Genomic DNA, 14741 nt, shown 5'->3' with positions numbered 1-14741 from the left:
CCTCTCCTTGGGACAGGTGTTATCAACCAGCCACACCCCTGCCCTAGGGAAGAAAGAATTGTCTCTAGTTATCAACCTGGGAGCCCACACTCCCAAGTGATCATAGCAACCAGCACTACAATCAATCAAAAAGAAATCACTATAGACACTACAAGCAAATATAATATAACTCAAAGCAATATGAGATAGGAACTACGGATTACCTCTGGTACAAACCAAGTCCCCCAATGCACTGGGTGCGCCACATTAAGGAATCCAATGTCCTCAGCATATGGGCATAGTCTACTCCAGCCCAATCGAACTTCTTCACCCTCGATAAATCTTTGAGGTACCACACCATCGAGATATGGATCCTCATCCCACTGGTATTGAACAAGGTGTTCCTCAAGAGATAGAGGATGAAACACCTCGCCTTCTGGTCTAACTTCTCATGGTCTGATGAATCGGTCAACGTCTTCCCATCCCACTCTCGATGGAACCATTGAATCGCCATACATGACTCAAGAGGAACAGGCCTGAGAAGCCTTATCAGCTCCTGATCATCGAATGCCCAGCCAACTGGTTACCCAACCATTGCCTCACCACCAAATGAGAGGCCTGTGTACAAGAAGTAGCAAAGGGGCATGATTGTCATCTTGCATAGGCAGGTGGAAAGTATGGATAGTAGGCCAGCACCTGTCAGCTAAGGCTTTTGCCAAGGATGTATCAAAGGACCTAGTCTATAGGAGAGCTAGATCCTGAAAGCCTACCACCGTAACCCGCTTTTGAATAGCCCCACATAGCTGGCCATACCAGCTAAGAACAATGGTACGAGACCCATATTTATAATAGGTCACAGGTACTTGCATATCAAAAGAGATACAACTCAGGATTAGTGTCAAATCCACAGAGGATCAAATCAAGCAATGGTTTCCATATGGATCAATCCTACACAACATAGGATTCCATATAAAACCTAAAAAATAAGCACATCACCTTAGAAGCATTTGAGCCCCAGCAAACCTGACCCCGAACATGGTAAGTTGCAATAGGAACTTGACCACAATAAAGCAACGGTACAGAGCAATGCAAACACGCGGCAAGTAAGACAAGCAATAAATTCAATGGTTTAAAATGGGTTATCCTATACACAGAACCCATAAAGCAAACCTATTCTTAGTGGAGTTCAAGCAGAAAGCAAAAATCAAGCTAGCGAGTCTGATTGTCTTACCCTTGGCGGCTTCCATGCATTGTTGCAGATGTGCATGGATGTTTCCCTAAGTAGGTGCCTCTCGTAGCATGGAGCCCTCGACATGTCCTCGCAGTCCCTAAGGACATCTTCCTCTAGATCAATCTCTGGACGGTGAGCAGAACCGTCCCCTTCCCATATCGAGATGCCCGAGCTCCTCGCCCTCTTGGGAACACGAGGAATACCCTCAGACGACATAGGCCTCTTGCCCCTGTCACAACCAGCCATGGCAAAAGAATACAAGGAAATCCAAGAAAATCCTTGGGTCTTCCCACAAATCCACTTGGATACAAATAAAGAAGAAGAGCACATGATTAATTTATGCCCAAAATTGCATGATTCCACCGACAAATGGTCTCCACACTGCCAAAGATCCCCAAAATTTTGCAAAGGATCCCTAAAAATCTGAAATGGGAAGAGTTAGAAGTGAAAACGAAGTGGGACTCTTCATCTTCTTAAACAGCATTTTTCACACAGAATCGACGCCTAACGACGTGACCCTCGACATCAAGCCATTGTCGAATAAAGCACTTTGACGTCAATGTGGGCTCTGAATGTCAAAGAAGCCTTTTTCAATGTTGAGCAACACATTTTTCCGCCTAATTTCAAATCTCAAGAAAGTGGGTCCATCCCCATGGTGACTTGCCACCCCTAGCACGCCAATGCGCAGCCCATACTATTGGCAGCCCGAGAATTACAACAAATTCACCTGATGGAGCCTCCTGCATAGGTACGCCTCTATCCCCCACACTCTGGTGTCCCTATGCAAGGCATTGGTAAGTTTTAGCTCAATTCGACGAAGCAAAGTGTTCCGTAAATTCACTTCTTTGACTTACAATTGTTGCACAATCTCAGTTAAAGAGGGGCATTCTGTAAACACCTCATTTTATCTTTTCCCCCCAAAGGTTTCCCGTAACAATGATGAGTACCCTCCAAGGCCTAGAGTAGGTGTATCTGTGGATGTAGCATCAGTGTGCATTGCCTGAATCCGTCTATTGATCGTCCATTCCCCTTGTCGGAGCCCAAACCAAAGCCTCCCACCCCTCCAAGTTCCCCTGGAAAGGCTAGCCCTAACCCAGACCCCTTGGAACCAGCCTGGCCAAGCACAAACCCTGGCCCAAATAGTCCATTTCCTCCCTGTCGACACAAAAACCTAGTTCGACACTCGGAGGCCCCGCATCAACATCGAGCCCACTTCCTCGACACCTAGCCATGCCCTTCCACTGTCGAACAGTACACTTCTACTGTCTATCTCACTTTGACATTCAGCCAATGGCAACTGATAGCTGAATCCTTTTCCTCAATGTTGAGCCCTTTTCATTAAAAGCCCCTCGATGTCGACTGTACCCTAGTTTGATGTCGACTCGGGCACTTTCACTGTCGATGTTGTGCCATATTTTGCTCTGATTGTAATTCCTTTCGCATGCTAGCCTATTTTTGGCACTTCGGATCTCAATTTTTGCTCCCTTAGGCCCCAAAAAACATTCCCTAAGGCAACTTAACACTTGCCCAAGCCTCATTGGCTCCCACCTTGACTTTACACCCTCCGTCGATGCAAAGACCCCCCATTTGGATGATCTAGATCAACTTAGCCAACCCTACACGAATTTGGGAGTCCACATGCCCCTCTACACCTATAAATACACCCTCTCCCACATTGAGGAGGGTTACTTGGTGATTCCCTGGTTGGATACTCTTTATATGCACTTCTTAGGAGCTTTGCTTAGCCCCAAATTCAGAAATAGTCTTCCCCCTTTGCACCTATACTCAGCCTACTCACAAAAGCTTTGAGCCTTGGTTTTGGTCTCACTTGGTCTAGCCTATCACTCCCTTGCCCCCTTGAGCACACTACATCTCATCTGAAGTTTCAAGCCCAACACTTGGAGACACCAATCTAAAAATCTCAGCTTAACAATGAAGTGCATGAGTACAAGAGATAAGAGAAGCCTTACAAGCGGCAATACTTGCTCCATATACGATCTCCGGAGTTACGAAAGGGAAACCTCCACACTTCTTGTTTTGATCTCCTTCTAACTAGGTAGGTCTCTCTTCATTTAATCTCAATTTTCGTTGTTTATTTCTTACATTTTATTTTGCATCCCCAGAGGAGAGTGATCCCATCTTCTTAGATGGTGATAACTCGTATTCCATTGCCACTCAACATTCTCCATGTTGTATGCTTGTCATTTATGACTCCTCAAGCCCATGTTCATGTTATACATATCTCATATCTCACATATGTTGCACATGCATATTCCTTCATGTCTTAACTTTCACTGGGCCACATGTTTAGATCAAGTTTCCTCTCTCATTCATATGTATGTTCCCCCCCCCCCCCATTTTTATTGCATTCCTCACATCTCCATGCTTAGCCTAGAGTCTACCATGCTTAGGTCTATTAGGTTTTGAGCCCTTTATTTTTCTCTCTTGTATTCTAACCTTTGTTTTATAGTTGAACCTTCGGGTATGTGTCTCTTCACCTCTCCTTGCATTTTACTTTCCTACCGTTTTCTTGTATTTTACATTCCCTGAAAGCATGTTATTCCTTTTACTATGGCTAGTAATAGAGCGACCGGCAATGCCAGATAGACTAGGGTGCCTAATACCTTCCCCGGATCATAACCTGACCTGTACCTAGACCAACACACCACTTGTCCCCAAAAAGGGCATTTATGAGAGTCATTACATTACAATCTTGGGTCCTAGACCTTCCTCTAGGTGGCGACTCCAAACATTCAATTCACCTCTCTCTTCTCCCCCATATAGGGATGAGGTGGAGGGTACGTGGTGATCCCCCGCCACACCATTATCCTCACACCTGCTTCCCAGTGTGTTTGTTTCTCTTTCGAGGGCGTATCTACGTTGCAAATCATGAATGCCGATGTGGAAACTGGATAAGGACTACTGTGGCAGCAAAGCAAAAGAACATAGAGAAACTGGTACCAGCAGATAAAGAGGGGAAAGATGGCCAACTATCTTCTCCAAATGGTAAAAAGATGAAGCAGGGAAAATTTAAAATCCCAAAATTGAGTTAGTTCCCACCAAAGAGTAAAAGAACCTCTCGGTAGAATACACCTCAACCATGGTTTTAGTGCATGGTATCGGTCTAACTCGAAAACTGATACGGTATCGGGAAACATTGTCCTTATCAGATAAATTTGCCATTGATCCTCCTTCAAAAATAGATGTTTTTTAACCATTTTACCAAGTAATTGAGATTTCCTATCAAGCATCCAATTCTAAAAAAAGTTAACATCCATCGGTTCGCATGTTAGTCCAGCTCTAGCTTGGGTGAAGCTGTGTAGTAGTATGGATTAAGCTCCTCTACAGGGAGCCTAGTGTCCGGGGAGTGCCCAAGGGGCCATCCAGCCATTGGGCTATGTCACACATATCCTGATGGTTGATTGGGCATGCGTTGGGATGTGTGTGGCGCAGCCCAGCCACTAGATGCCCCCTAGGCACTCCCTGGGTGTTGGGCTCCCTGAGAGGAGCCGGATCCAATATAGTACTAAGTTAAAAGTTCTATTTATAGTTGAAGAAGACATAGGGAAATCCTCGGTCTTATTGTTACCTTCAACATAGCGAAAACCCCGGTTTTGTCGTTATTTTGGTGACAGGGAATCAGAGAGTCAGACTTGAAAAGACATGTCTGTATAATTACCCTACTTCTCTGACCATCGACCTTTCTGGGGAAACGGTGAAATATCTTAACCCTAACAAGCAAAAGATCTGGCAAAAGACGATACTCATTATAACCCAATAACCCAAAAACACAAACATCTCAATCAAAAACTCAATAGTCGTCTCCCATCATCCCATCCCACGTGAAATAGGGCACTATCTGCAAGTTTTTAAAACTCAAAATTAGGAACGAAATGGGTTTGAGAAGATTTTGATTTGAATCAATCTAAATCGGTTAAGGAATTGTGAATCTAAGCTATTTTATGATGAAAATCAAATAGGTTCAGGAATCTTAAACCTTAATTGTTCCGTTTAAGATGGATTTGAAATCCCAAAATCGAGTTAGTTCTGGAAGGTAGTACCCTCCTTGATTACAACACACTCATCGATAGACAGGACTAACTCGGAGCTGACCACTCCCTGAGACTCTATCTTACTAAACCTTTCAGAGACACTGATTCATTTCACAATTGGCTCTTGGATAGGGTGAATTAACAGATAAGGTTTTGGCCCTTCTTCCTCCCTGCAGAGATTGTGGCTATTTCAAACAGTCCTCCGATGTTCAGTTCTTCTTCAGTAGCTTTCAATTTCATCTGTTCTACTTCAAGGTTGATCTAATCGATGTCCTCCTGAAAGACGATCTCAAATCCTTGTTGGCTACTTCTACTATCGTGATCGAACCAAGGCTCAATATTTCCGCAGTAAGGAAAATTGTTGCCCTCTTTGACAAAATATCCATTCAAAGTCTTGAAGTATAGAGATGGTTTCCCAGCCTTCTGGCCTTCTTAGCTCATGTGCTTAGGATAGCCTCCTTTCTTTGGTGCTTTGTATCCTAGCCCCCGATGGTTGTTGTAGGTCAGAAAGTCAGGGAATTGTGGAATCCCTTGTTGGTTCCTTCCTAATCCAAGTCCTAGAAAATATCCCATGTTGTTCATCATCTTCAGAATTGTTCCACTCCATGTGGATGGGTAACTGGATGGACTTATCTCCTTCATTTCTGAGGCCATTACACTGATTGCCCTAATCTCAAATCCTCCCATATGGAAATCTGTAGGAGCTTCCCCACCTACTTCGATGCTTGCCAAGGTGTGGAAAATCTCTGGATCGCCAAAGATGGTTATCATTTTCCCTTCATAGATGAATTTCATTTTCTGATGCAGGCTTGAGGCTATTACTCCTACTGAATGCAGCCAAGGCCATCCCAACAACATGTTGAATGATGCTCGGATGTCAATCACTTGACATTCCACAGTGAACAGAGTAGGTTCGACTCAGATTTCTATAGTCAAAATGCCCAACACTTTCCTTCTTATGTTATCATATGCTCAGATTGTCTGAGCAGAGAGCTTCATTTGGGTTAGGTCCAACACTATACAGGTTGCAGCCTTGAGGGGTATGACATTGAGAGCCGACCCATTGTCAATCAGAACTTGAGGGACACGGTTCCCATTGCATTCTATTATAATGTACAGAGCTCGATTATGGTCCTTTCCTCCAAGTGGGAGATAACTTTCTAGGAAAGAGAGCGACTGCATGGCGTAGGTAGCTCCTACAATATGTGAGAGTTCTTCTGGACCCATTTCTATGGGTACTTGAACCTTGTTGAGTGCTTTCAGAATTGCTTCTCGATGCAATGTGGAGGCCATCAATAACCCCCCAGATGGAGATGTTAGCTTGTACTTTTTTCAACTGGCTCAACACCTAATTTTTTGGCTCATACTTGACTTAATTGGGAGCAGCGCATAGGGCTTTTCTACAATCAATCCTTTATTTTTGAAGTTTTTTTCACTTTGGGTTTTTGAAGCCTTAGACTCTTTTCCCTTTATAATGAGCTCTACTAGGCGTAGCTATTCATCTTCCAAGTCATTTTCAATTATCACAAGGGTTCCCACCATAGGACTCCTCCTGCTTGGGCTAGTGACTTCGTATTCTACTTTCAAGGTAGAAATGGTCTTTCAGGCCATCTGCAGGATTTTGGATAAGACTTCTTACTTTTCATAGAGGTGCTTGATGAGTTGGTCATGATCCGGCCTTTGCAGTCCTACTGGCATCATCGGTTGGATCATTTCAAAGATCTCACTAGCTGATTTTTGGAGTCTCATTGCTTTGGAAAATGATCCAAAATGTTCTTCCTCTTCTGATGAGCCTTCTTCATCACTAGATATGTTCGGATGAATGTTTTTCATGGGATCTTTCATTGGCTTCTCCACATTGATGTTATAGAGTTAGAACCTATCGTGTGCTCATGCCCATTCATGATACTCCTCACTTCCAAGGTCTAGAGATGCTGGAGGACTTCCACACAAATCTTTTATCAGGACAAATACGAGGGTGACAGCATCTTCCAATTCCTTCATGACTTGAGGCAATAGCCATTTTTCACTAACCGATTGTTGTCGCCGTAGTTCTTCTTGGTACCTTTTGTCTGAAGGCACTACTTCAAAAAGCATTTGATGAATCTTATCGAGCATTCTAAGGATCCCTCTTGCTTCGAATGGAAGGGACCAAGCTCTTAGTCCACAAATTTCCTCATACTAGTTGATAGGTGGTTCTACCTCCATTTGAGATGCTTCGTCGGGTAATTCGTCACCTGTGTCTTCATTCATTACTTCCTTATTCAGATTTTTATGGGACGCTTCTTATCAAACCCTACCCTCTGACTGTCTGGAATCTGACTGAAGTGCAGGAACCCCTGGCCAGGCCACCAGGATCACTGTGGAGCATCACTCCACTCAATGAGATCAATGAAAATGCTCTAAATAAGTTTCCCTATATACCTGTTAGAAGATGGATAGCAGACCCCTGCACTTGCATAGCTCATAGACTGATGTATGATTTGGATCCCAGGTAATCTCTCTCCTCCCTAAAATGGTGGGACCCACCTCTGAAAAATCATGTAAAAACCCATGGTGGGCATGTGGGGACAATACCCTGACCTAAGGTCAAACCCCTGTGCAATCCCCCTTTGATTTCAGTTGCTGGAATTCACTGGGTCATGCACTGGGCGATGCAGCAAGGCCCAATGACATCACCCAGTGGCTATTTTTGCATATATTTAATTATTATAGTTGTGGGGACCACCCAACTTGACCATGGACACTCTCCAGTGATAGAGGGGACTCTGAGGGACCACTTCATACCCTTGGTTCAGTGTGGACCCCACCTGTGCACCCAGAACTGAACAGAATCAGTTTAAAAATGAGTTTTTAAAAGAGACTTAACCAAACAAATAGACCTCAGTGGGCCTTAAGTCTATAAATAGGAGGCCATTTGGTTCATTTAGAACCCTTGGCTGTACCTAAATCCGAAAGAGAGAAGAGAGGGAAGAAGAGAGAGAAAGAAGAGGAAGGAGAAGGAGGAAGAAGGAAGGAAGAAGAAGGGCTGCTGCCAGCTCTCCCCTAGCTCATCCGAGCTTCTTCTCAGCTCTATTTCTGGTATAAAATTTCCTGCATACCTGCTGTTCACCATTCTTTCCCTTTTGCATACTGTGTTTTTCAACCCTGGGCAGCCCAGAACAGCTTAGGTTTGCAAGTCTTGGCCCAGATCAGCCATGTAGACCTTGGCATGGTGAATCTGTGATCTATGTTGAAAAATAAAAATGTGATATGTTGTTCCCTTGGCCGAATTCTGTTCATGCATGCATGCACAGCCTTGACCCCCTTTTGGCTGCTGGATTGAAGCCCAGACTACAAGCAAGGGCTGCTGAGACCAAACCCTAGGTGGGTACAGCCCTGAAACCCTATCTGGCACTGAAACATAAGATTTCAGATCTGTAAAACCCTATGCACTATTCATCAGGGTATTCTGGACAGCCAGATACAGCCTGCCTGGAACCCTGATGGTGAAATGAATTGGACCATCAGGTAGACCACCACTAGGGCTACTGGACCATCCCAACATGCAGAAGATCCATTAGACCCTTGGCCCTGCAAAGCCCAGCCATGGAAACGTAGCCCTACTGTCGATTGCAGGCACTGGGCGATGCAGCAAGGCCCAGAGACATTGCCCAGTGAAGGAATCTTCTATTACAAAAGGGCAGAATTGTAGTTTCCTATGGGATTTGATCCCTGGACACTGTGGGATGTGGGAAATGACAAAAATGACCTTCCCCCACATCTGTCCATATGTGAAAATTGGTTGGAACCCTAAGTGGACCCCACAGATGACTGTGCACTGCTGTGTTTGGTTTTACTGCACTGTCCTGAGTTGGACAGTAGTATGTTGTAATGTAAAATGTATTATGGACTAAATCTGACTTAGAGGCAGGTGTGGGCACTGTAAATGGCCAAATTGCCCCTGTGCCCTAGGCTTTGGCCCATGTACCGAAACATGACCTAAGACCCAGTGTAAGGCCCGATGTTCTAAATGAGACCAACTAAACCCTGGGTCAACCCAGTAAGTTAGGGAAACCCTAGGGCACCAGTGTAGGGCCAATAATCGAATAAAACACTATTTGATTCTTATGTTTAGGACTTGATCCTGTGCTCGAGGACAACAATCAGACAACAGCTGGAATTGAATCTATGACTGAGTACCTAGAGCTAAGTACTGGTGAGTGAATAATACTATCGTATATGCAAATGTAATTGTGATCTGATGCCGGCTATTAATAATTGGATCTTGTCTGTTATGCCATTTACATGCTTACAATCAAAGTTACTCAAATCACTGCATAATGACTGTTGTTGATCAACACTATGAAATGATTATGATGAGTGTGATTGTTAGAATAGATGCCATACTCGGCTTGGAAATGAGGCCTGTGGTAGCCCGTACTATGAATGCAGTTGACGCTGCTTGACTCATACTATACCATATAGACATGGGGTTAGAGTTTCATCACCCGTGCTACAAACCCTTGCTAGTGTGGGTTAAGGTGTTGGATGCCTGGGAGGCAATTATTAGGGAGTGACTAGGATCGGAACACCGAAAGGTGCAATATCAGAACATCGGAAGGTGCATATATCGGAACACCAGAAGGTGCATAGATTCAGAACACCTATATGGTGCATGAGGGAAGAAACGGTTGTTTGCCAGGATAATCATCAAAAGGCTGGTTGGGCTGACCTAGGAAGGGATGCTGGAGCCAACTGGTTTTCTCCGATAACCCAATGAGTGTATCGCGGGAAGAGGTAACCAAGCCTACACTAAGGATACATGCATTGGGATTGTAGTAGCACAGACCTGACTTAGTTGTAATGATAGGTGGCTAATAATAAAACTAGACTTGCATGTCATGTAGAACATGTGAATCTATGGATTGTGGTTGCATATGCATGCATGATGGATGTTATTTGCTCACGAGCTCGGTGGGGCTCACACTCTGTTATATGTTGCTCTTTTCTTAGATGATCCTGCAGGTGGATGCCGCTGTGGCATGGCGGGCTACTTCGAGGAGGAGAGTTTTGGTGGTTATGACGATGTTGGTATGGACCCCGACGGAGGTCATACCGATTTTGCGTACTTTCTCGGTGGTCGTGGATGAAGACCTTTGAGGAGTACTTCTGATGTTTTGTGCTGGGAACTCCTTTTTGTTGTGTTAGGAGGTTTCCTATTTTGACCGTGGACCGGTTTTAGTTATTTTTCTTTCTTTCTTCTTTTGGGGTTGGGTGCCCTAACCCTGTATATAATCATGTATGTATTGCTGCGCCTATCAGCTTATGTTTTCTTTTGTTGTGGGTTGTGTGTGCTAGGGAATGTAACAAACAAGTTTCTATATGTATATATTATCACCATTTCCCGTATTGTTATGCTTCCATTTATTTCTGATAAATTGTAGATGTCCTGCATTACTCTGATCTTACTTGTGGTTAAGGTGTAGATTTTGGTTCATGAATGTAAGCACTGCTTCTAGATCTGTGGGATTTGGCGGATTGCGGTCGTGCAATTCGGGTCACCTACCTAATCCTCCTAGGGGTGGTTTGGGGTGTGACAGAGCTTGGTATCAGAGCGTGAGGCTCTTCTTACATTCATGACGTGCAGACTAGGATCAACAAGATATAACTCACAAAACAGAAAATAAGTAAAAGCTAGGGGAAGTAGATGCAATTAAACAAAGACATGGAGTTTTCATTAAATTAATAAAACTTATATAAGATTGACTGCATAAACTACAATTCAACTAGTACATAAGCTAAAAAAAAAAAAAAAAAAAACCTAGACTAAGTACATTAGGTAAAGGATTAGAATACATAAATTACTCAGGAAAAAAAAAAGATGAGCATAATCATGTAGCCTCAAGTATCTGGAAGATGCTAGGAGCTACTCTGTAGGAGGCAGGTCATCAGTAGGAGGCTGAGGCTGGCGTGAGTCAACATGGAAGTAGCGGTCCCAGAAGTCTAGTCTCTGCTCAACCGCACCTACTCTGCTGCCCAAAGAAGTAAAACCTTGATCAACTCTAGACCCCAGGTCAGACATCTGTGTGCCGAGGCTCAGAAGCTGTGTCATCACCTGAGCCCAATCTGGAGGCCTTGGAACCTGCAAACTGGTGGCACCGGTCATCTCGTAAGTAGGTAAGTCCGTAAACTGTGTGTCAAGACCCCCGAAATCATCTGGACCTAACCCCTGCTCCTCTGTGTACATGCCCTGAGCGCCACCCCCGATGTCACCCTGCTCCTCTCCAATCTGATCCATATCTTGTGCATCACCACCCTGTCCCTCATCCTGCTGCATATCCTCAGCCATCACCTGCTCCTCATCCACTACTGGATCTTCACCAGGCACCTTCATCTTCAGAATAAAAGTCTTGTCTATAGGCCTGGATCGAACCTTGTCGATGTACTCGCCCTCTAGTGGAACCCCAAAGTATCGAAAGACCAAGGTAAGAAACTTCCAGTGAGGAAGGTTACCATCGACTGGATTCCACGCATGGTAAAGCATCACCTGGAGTAATAAATATGAGGTTGATGATTGGAACCCCCTGACTAGCACCTAGTAAGCAGTAGGTGATGTATGCCCGCATCATAGAGATACTGCCCTTGTTGCCGCCCTTTGGGTAGATGTTATAGGTCACACATCTACTAATTACGCTAGCACTAGGCTTGTAAGCAATCTCAGACTTGGGAGTGTCCCCTGAACCTGTCAAAGCCCTAAACACGATCCTCCTAGTCTTGAGGGAGAACATATCAGAAATGTCCATGCGGGGTTGGTAATAAACCCTATCATGACCTGTGTCAGGTAAACCCAGGATCTCTGCCAAGAGGGTAGTGGTCAATCGAATATCCACTCCCTTTATCCTACTCTCCACCCCGAACTCCTGGACACTAGAAGGCCCCAGGTTACAGTAAAAGTATCGAACCAAGTTGGGATAACAAGGCTCGGTAGGAGATAACATCGATGCCCAACCTAGAGCATTAAACTTGGCAAAAAGGCCATATTGGTGGAAGTCCTCTACTCGCACCACCCGGCCATTCACTATTTTTATAAAAATGAAAATTTTCCACTCCTTAGCGTACTCATACCTAGAGAAGAGATGGTGGTCGAAATCAGGTTCCTCTGAAGATGAATCCTCTAGGAGATGGAGGAGGAATCTTTGAGTAGGAAGAATCCTCAGATTCAGCCTGTAGCCTCTTCTGGGCTACTGACTTCCTCGTAGTACGCCGACTCGTAGACATTTTCTACAAAACAAGAGAGAGAATACCAAGTTTAGGGCAAGTAAATCAGTAAAACCTAACCTAGGTAAAGAAGAAATGGAGAAAACAAGTAAAACATATAGAGAAAACCTAAAAAAAAAACTTACCTAGGCACGTGCGAAGTCGCAAATAGGCCAAGAAAATACGAAGACTTGGTGTGGAAGTGGTCCCCTTACCCTTCAAGAACCTTACCCTAAGGTTTGGAGAAGTTTAGAATGGAATAGGGAGCAAATGGGGCCCTCTCGGACTTAAAAAGCCTGAGCCCGATTCTCTGGGCGATGGCACTGGGCGATGTGACAACGCCCAGAGACATCGCCCAGTGATGGAATCTTACTGGAATTTCAGTATTTTCATATGGGAACCTCATATTTGGGCAAAATAACCTCATGGGACATGGAAAGGAAGGATAAAAATATATATATTTATTAAATTAATTATTGTAATCAAATAAAAAAATATATATACGAGACAAATTACAACAAGATGGAATCACAACTTGAGGACATAGGCTCAAAAAGTAAAATTTCATAATTAAGGACTAAGAAGGAGACCTATATGACTAGGTTTTAAATAGATGTGTACTATATGCTAATGAGAATAATTATATATAGTTTATGATATAAATATAGACTATGGTGTGTATTATAAGTATAAAATATACTTGTCTGTTGCAGTGTATGAACCCAATTGTAATGTTGTGATGCAAACTGAACATAGCTACATAGGTATGTTGTGTTACGTGCGTGGTACGTGTGGGAAGCATAGATCTTACCCTAACCAAGGTGTAGGATAGCTGAGAGCAGGATCTGATAGGTTGTCTAGTCAATCGAATCCCTAGACGTTAAGGTACCTCGAGCCAACCCAAGAATTTGTTATGTTGGTGTTATGGTTAATTAAATTTCCATAGTTAAGTACTTAATTCTTTAAATTAAGTATGCCCTCATGCCTAGAACCATTTTGTATGACAGGACCTATTACCTCATTCGACCTGGAGACCCCAGTACCATGCTTATTATTAGATATCTACGTAAGAGACTGAGGCGGATACGACTAGTATTACCTCGGGCCGAAAACCGATTGGACTTGTACTTAACCATTGCAACCATTAGTGGACCCAAAGAGCAAGAGCATTTTCTGAGGTTAGCTGGAGAGGTAATAGCTGACATAGAATTTTTACGAGCATTGGAGTTCGAGACCGGGAAGAGGCTGGAGATGCTTGCCTACTAGAACAGGTAATTAATTAAAAGTCTTTAATTAAAATCTTAGAATTTTATATAGCACCATGCATAGTATATTGACACATAAAAACATGTAAGCAAGAGGAAACACAAAGCATTTAATGAAACACATCACCTAATGAACCAAGGTAATGAATCTAATAATCCACCTTACTGGTATGACTAATGTTACTCATTGGAACTGTGTACTGGATTTGACCTTGCTTAAGTTAGAAAATAACTATTTGCCCACATAGATGAAATTGGAATATTGAACACGCTCCTCTTTTCAGAGAAGCAATAATGGTCAACACTAGAAGTACTCGTGGAGGTCGTAAGGGTGAACAACCTAGAATTGTACAGGAGGTTGAACTGCCCAATGGAACAGAGGTCCAAAACTTTGAGGCATCGGCAGCTTCATCAAAAGCACCAGCAGCTACACAAGCTACTACAGCAGCACCTCAGCCAAGTGTGGTAGCCGACGATGTGACTGCATTCATGACCATGATGATGCAAACCATGCAACAACAACAGGAGTTGCTTGGTCAGATGTCTACACAATTTGCAACTATGATGCACGAACATGTTGTACCACCACCACCACCTAATCGACCCATATTGTTTCCACCACCTGTGCCTCAGCACTTAGCGGAAAATTCTACCTCCAAGGTTATGGAAAGGTTCGAGAAACTCCAACCGCCTGCATTTTCTAAAATAACTTCAGAGGCAATGCAGCCGGAGCGATGGATCAGTGCCCTAGAAAAGGCATTTGAAGTACTTAAGTGCACGGACGTGCAAAAGATTATTTGTGCGGGTTATCAGATGCAGAATGAGGCTGAAGCTTGGTGGAAGGCCACTAGACCTAATCTAGAAGCTGCACACCCGAATCCCACATGGGAACAGTTTAAAGAAGTTTTCTTCAAGAACTACTTTCCCAAGAGTTTCAAGGATAGAAAGGAAGCCGTATTCATTGCATTGGTGCAA

Source organism: Telopea speciosissima, chromosome 6, assembly GCF_018873765.1.
Source record: "Telopea speciosissima isolate NSW1024214 ecotype Mountain lineage chromosome 6, Tspe_v1, whole genome shotgun sequence".
Lineage (NCBI taxonomy): Eukaryota > Viridiplantae > Streptophyta > Magnoliopsida > Proteales > Proteaceae > Telopea > Telopea speciosissima.
This window is presented reverse-complemented; position numbering follows the sequence as displayed.